The sequence below is a fragment of the Sus scrofa genome, chromosome 14 (genome assembly GCF_000003025.6).
Source record: "Sus scrofa isolate TJ Tabasco breed Duroc chromosome 14, Sscrofa11.1, whole genome shotgun sequence".
NCBI classification, from domain to species: Eukaryota; Metazoa; Chordata; class Mammalia; order Artiodactyla; family Suidae; genus Sus; species Sus scrofa.
Window position 1 is genome coordinate 86,245,247 of NC_010456.5, and position 6,466 is coordinate 86,251,712.

The following is a 6,466-nucleotide window of genomic DNA, read 5'->3' on the forward strand; positions in this document are numbered from 1 at the left end:
TTCCTGGCCTATTCAGTATCTGCTTTGCCTCTCAGTAAGTATGTCTCCTATCCTCTGCTAGAGAATGAGCTGGGTGCCTCCCTGACCGCAGCACAAAGTCCTTCAAATTTCACCTCAAATTACAGCTGTTAGATGAATGCATATGGTAAGCAGGCACAGATAAAGCCACATCTTTACTCAACTGCTCATGCTGTGGCCTGCCCCAGCAGCCAGCTCAGTGTTAAGTTCATCACAGGTACTCAATGCATAGGACTTGCATAAAGAGAGGATAGAAAGCAGGAAGGCAAGAAGAGAGGGAGGGAGTAAGGAAGGGGGAAAGGAGGAATGAGCTCAAGGGAAGGTCAAGATTTAACTGTATTACAGTCCCATCAATTAAATTTTCTCTTTGGGGCCACAGAGCAAAGGTGGGGGTGGAAATGCCAGGAGAATGAGAATGATTCAGACACTATTAATCAAGTTTGTCCACAAAATGTTAGAGAAGGGAGACACAGTCTTCTGTCATCTGATGTCCTCAGTAAAAGAGAGAAATTAAACGTCTGAGGTAGAGTCAAGTGTGGTGAAGAGTTGCTGAAAGTCAAATGTAGACATGCCCAATGGCTTCCATTGGATCCTTTTGCTCATCTGCTCTACGTCGCTTCGAGATTCTAACTCTGCTATCCAGTAGTCCTCCTTGGCCATCATCAGACAGTTGTTTGCAGTCCCCCAAAGGATATATCCACACAAAAGCAGCAGTTTTCCATAGATGTCTTTCCCAGATCCTCTTTCTGGTACACCTTGGTGCTATTTAGCAAGCACTCTGCTTGTCTACCTGCTCCTTTTCTCTAGAACACCCATGATCATCCACCTTTTCCTTCTAGACCTTAACTGACTCAGCTCTTTCCACAACCATGGAATTTATTACTAATTACTGTAATAAATCTCCTCTTCCTCATGCTTGTAGTAGATCTCCTTCATGGTTAAATTCCAGTAGAAAATGAGGAGGCTTCCATACCCACAATCTTCTTTAGAAAGGAAGCAGCCTGAAAAAGCTCCTGTACACATGGACCATTACTTACAGAAGGAAATATAGTAAAATGTACTCAGGGTGTGTTTCGATTAGATAAGGTAAGATGGCAGACATAGAAATGACTGTCATGAATGAAGAAGTTTATACTCATAAATTTCTAAAAGCTGAAGGCATGCCATCCATGCAGGGCCTTATGGGGAAGGACCAGGGATGGTTAGGAGGCAGAGAGGGGAGAGCATGATCCAGAGACTTTATTGGGGTTTCTGTAGGGAAGATTGGGTGAGGCAGGGTAGAATATGCTAAGTTTAGGATTGAATCATTTGAATAATTTCAAGTGGGTTCTGGGCTATAGGAATGGTCCCCAGTTCTAAAGCATCTCGCCCTGGGGTGATTTAAGACAGAGGAATCATTGGCCTAGTATATTGATTAAAAAAACAAACAAACAGTGGGGGTGTAGGTTCTGTGTTGGCTGATATCAAAGTGTACTCTTAAGGGAGGCATTTTCTATCTCTAGAAATTAGCTAGCCTTGGGAGGGGCCCAAATGTTGAAGCATCGAGAATACATAAAATAAGATTATATAGTCAGGGAGTTCCCATCGTAGCTCAGTGGTTGACAGGTCCAACTGGGAAACATGGGTTGCAGGTTCAATCCCTGGCCTTGCTTGGTGGGTTGGAGATCTGGCTTGGATCCCAAGTTGCTGTGGCTCTGGCGTAGGCCGGCAGCTACAGCTCCAATTGGACCCCTAGCCTGGGAATCTCCATATGTTGAGGGAGCGTCCCTAGAAAATGCAAAAAGAAAAAAAAAAAAAGATTATATAGTCAGTACAGGATAAGTGACTCAGATAGGTAGAATCAAGGGCCCAGACAACAAAGCTAAGACCTGAGGGAGCAAAACCATGTCCTAATCAAAAGAGATCTTTGCCCCCAAAGCAGGGGAAGTTGTGACATGTGCCCAGTTGGATTTCAGAATCTTTATGGAACACTGATGTTTATATGCATCATATTTCCTCCCTTTGTAAACATGATTTTCTATAGTAATTGTCCTATGCTTGTTCCATCATTGCATTCTAGGCTGTGTCTCTTTAATTCCTAGGTGATCAAATCAAGAAGAAACTTACTAAAGGACTTATCCCTAAAGAATGTCACATCAGGGTAAGTTTCTCATACAATGTTTTTTAAAAAAAGAACTCTATTATTATATTTATAGTTGTACAATCATCACAACCCAACTTTACAACCTTTCCATTCCAAACTGCCAGTCCATCCCTCCCCCACAACCTGTCTCCTTTGGTAACCATAATGTTTTCAAAGTCTGAGTCAGTTTCTGTTCTGCAAATAAGTTCATTGTATCCTTTTATTAGATTCCAGATATAAGTGATAGCATATTGACATTTATGTCTCACTGTCAAACTTCACTCAGCGTGATAATTTCTAGGTCCATCCATGTTTCTGCAAATGCCATTATTTCATTCCTTTTTAAGGCTGAGTAATATTCCATTGTGTGTATATGTACCACATCTTTTTTATCCACCCCTCTGATGATGGACATTTGTATTGCTTCCATGTCTTGGTTATTGTGTATAGTGCTACAGTGAACATTGGGGTAAATGTATCTTTTTGAGTCATAGTTTCCTCTGGATCAAATAGTAATGCTATTTTCAGTTTTTTTGAGGAATCTATACTGTTCTCCATAGTAGTTGCACCAATTTACATTCCCACCAACATTATGAAGGGTTCCCTTTTCTCCACACCCTCTCCAGCTTTACTATTTGTGGACTTTTTGATGATGGCCATTCTGGCCAATGTAAGGTGGTAACTCATAGTAGATTTGATTTGCATTTCTCTAATAATTAGTGATGTTGAACATCTTTTCATGTGTTTTTTGGCCACCTGTATGTCTTCCTTAGAGAATTGTCTGTATAGATGTTCTGCCGTTTTTTGATGGGGTTGTTTGCTTTTTTGGTATTGAGCTGCAGTTTTTTATGTATCTTGAGATTAATCTCTTCAGTCTCTTCATTTGCAAATATTTTCTCCATTTCTGTGTGTTGTATTTTTGTTTCCTTTCCTGTGCAGAAACTTTTAAGTTTAATTAAATCCCACTTCTTTAGTTTTATTTTTACTGTCATTACACTAGGAGGTGGATCTTAGAAGATATTGCTGGGGTTTATGTCAGAGAATGGTCGACCTGTTTTCCTCTAAGAGTTTTATAGTATCTGGTCTTATATTTAGGCCTTTAATCTATTTTGAGTTTATTTTTGTGTATGGTGTTAGGAAGTGTTCTAATTTCATTCTTTTAATGTAGATGTCCAATTTTATCAGCACCACTTATTGAAGGAACTTTTTTCCATTGTATATTCTTGCTTCCTTTATAATAGATTAGTTGATGGTAGGTGTGTGGGTTTAATTCTGGGCTTTCTATCCTGTTCCACTAATCCATATTTCTGTTTTTGTCCTAGTACCACACTGTTTTGATGGATGGAGCTTTGTAGTATAGTCTGAAGTCTGAGAGCCTGATTCATGCAGTTCCATTTTTATTTCTCAGGATGGCCTTTGATATTCTGGATCTTTTGTGCTTCCAAATTTTAAAATATTTTGTTCTAGTTCTGCGAAAAATGCCATTGGTAATTTGGTAGGGATTGCACTGAATCTGGGGATTTCATTGGGTAGTATAGTCATTTTGACAATATTGATTCTTCCAATCCAAGAGCACAGTATATCTTTCTATCTGTTTGTATCATTTAAAAAAAAAAACTCTATTTCTTTTTTTTGTTTTTATTTATTTTTTTAATTAATTAATTTATTTTTCTGCTGTACAGCATGGGGGCCAAGATACACTTACATGTATACATTTTTTTCCACCCTTCATTCTGTTAATATAAGTATCTAGACATAGTTCTCAATGCTACTCAGCAGGATCTCATTGTAAATCCATTCCAAATTGTATCTTATAACCCCAAGGTCTTGATCCCTCCCACTACCCTCCCCCTGGGCAGCCACAAGTCTATTCTCCAGGTCCATGATTTTCTTTTCTGTGGAAATGTTCATTTGTGCTGTATATTAGATTCCAGTTATAAGTGAAATCATATGGTATTTGTCTTTGTCTTTCTGACTTATTTGGAGAAAATAGTTTCTATTTCTATTCTTTATTATTTTCTTCTTTCTGCTGGCTTTAGGCTTTGTTCTTCTTTTTCTAATTCTTTTAGTTGATAGGTTAGCCTGTTTATTTGAGATTTTTCTTCTTTTTTTGAGGAAGGCCTGTATCACTAATGAACTTCCCTCTAAGAATTGTTTTGTAGCATCCCATACATTTTTGTATGGTTGTATTTTCATTGTCAGTTGTCTCAGGTGTTTTTTTAATTTCCTTTTTGATTTTTTTCTTTTTTGTCTTTTTAGGGGTGCACCTGTGACACATGGAGTTTCCCAGGATAGGGGTCCAATTGGAGCTACAGCTGCTGGCCTATGCCACAGCCACAGCAACATGGGATCCAAGCCTCATCTGCGACCTACACCACAGCTCATGTCAATGCCAGATCCTTAACCCACTGAGCGAGACCAGGGATTGAACCCACTGAGCGAGACCAGGGATTGAACTAGCAACCTCATGGTTACTAGTTGGATTCACTAATCACTGAGCAACTACAGGAACTCCTGTTTGTGTCATTTTGATTTCTTTCAACATCCTCTTCTAGTTTTCAGAGTACAGTTCATTTGTTTCTTTAGGTAGGTTTATTCCGAGGTATTTTATTCTTTTCAATTAGATGGTAAATGGGATTGTTTCCCTAATTTCTCTTTCTGATCTTTCATTGTTAGTATGTAGAAATGTCATTGATTTCTGTGTATTAACTTTGTATCCTGTGACTTTACCAAGTTCATTGATGAGCTCTAACAGTTTTCTGGTAGCATCTTTAAGATTTTCTAAGTATAGTATCATGTCATCTGCAAACAGTGATAGCTTTACTTCTTCCTTTCCAATTTGGATTCTTTTTATTTCTTTTTCTCTCCTGGTTGGTGTGGCTAGGACTTCCAAAACTACGTTGAAAAGTAATGGTGAGAGTGGATATCCTTGTCTTGTTCCTGATCTTAGTAGGACTTTTTTCAGCTTTTCACCATTGAGAATGATGTTAGCTGTGGTTTGTCATATATAGCCTTTATTATGTTGAAGTAGGTTCTCTCTATGCCCAGAGGGATTTTTATCAGAAACGGATGATTTTTTTTTAACTTTTTTGCTTTTTAGGGCTGCACCCATGGCATATGGAAGTTCCCAGGCTAAGAGTCGAATCAGAGCTGCAACTGCTGCCCTACACCACACATGGCCATAGCAACATGGGATCTGAGCTGTGTCTGCAACCTACACCCAGCTCACAGCAATGCCAGATTCTTAACCTGATGAGCAAGGCCATGGATCGAACCCATGTCCTCATGGATACTAGTTGGATTCATTTCCACTGAGCCATCATGGGAACTCCAAGTGTTGGATTTTGTCAAAAGCTTTTCTTGCACAATTGAGAGGATCATATGGTTTTTATTCTTGAGTTTGTTAATGTGGTGTATCACACTGATTGATTTGTGGATACTGAAAAATCCTTGAATCCCTGGGATAAATCTGACTTGATCATGGTGTACAATACTTTTAATGTATTGCTGGGGTCAGTTGCCAAGTGTTTTGTTGAGGATATTTGCATCTATATTCATCAGTGACATTGGCCTGTAGTTTTCTTTTTTGTGGTATCTTTGTCTGGTTTTGGTATCAGGGTGACAGAGGCCTCATTGAATGAATCTGGGAATGTTCCTTCCTATGCAAATCTTGGAAAAGTTTCAGGTATTAACTCTTCTTTAAATTGTTGATAGAATTTGCATGTGAATCCATCTGGTTCTGGACTTTTTGTTTTTTGGAAGTTTTTAAATCACAGTTTCAATTTCAGTACTTGTGATTGGTCCGTTCATCTTTTCTATTTCATCTCACTTTAGTATTGGAAGACTGCACTTTTCTAGGAATTTGTCCATGTCTTCTAGGTTGTCCATTTATTGGCATATAGTTGCCTATAGTAGTCTCTTACAATCCTTTGTACTTCTGTGATGTCCATTGTAACTTCTCCTTTTTCATTTTTAATTTTACTGATTTGAATTCTTTTTTTCTTGTTGAGTCTGGTTAAGGGTCTATCAGTTTTATAGATCTTTTCCAAGAACAAGTTTTCAGTTTCATTGATCTTTTCTATGATTTTCTTCATTTCTGTTTCATTTAGTTTTACTCAGATCTTTATGATTTCTTTCCTTCTGCAAACATTGGGTTTTGTCTGTTCTTCTCTCTCTTGTTTCTTTAGGTGTAAAGTTTTTTTTTGAGCTTTTACTGTTTCTTGTGGTAGGCTTGTATTGCTATACACTTCCCTCTTAGGACTGGTTTTGCCTCTGCATCCCATAGGTTTTGGATTGTTGTGTCTTTGTTGTTGCTTGCTTCTAGGT

At 38.4% G+C, this 6,466-nt stretch overlaps 1 long non-coding RNA gene across 1 annotated transcript in view; it reads left to right on the forward strand.

Moving 5' to 3' along the window:
* LOC102160043 overlaps positions 1 to 2,198 on the forward strand; it is a 331,107-nt gene extending 328,909 nt beyond the window's left edge. Inside the window, exon 7 of the long non-coding RNA XR_002338552.1 lies at positions 2,100 to 2,198. This is a non-coding gene — a long non-coding RNA (uncharacterized LOC102160043). The remainder of the gene's footprint in view (positions 1 to 2,099) is intronic.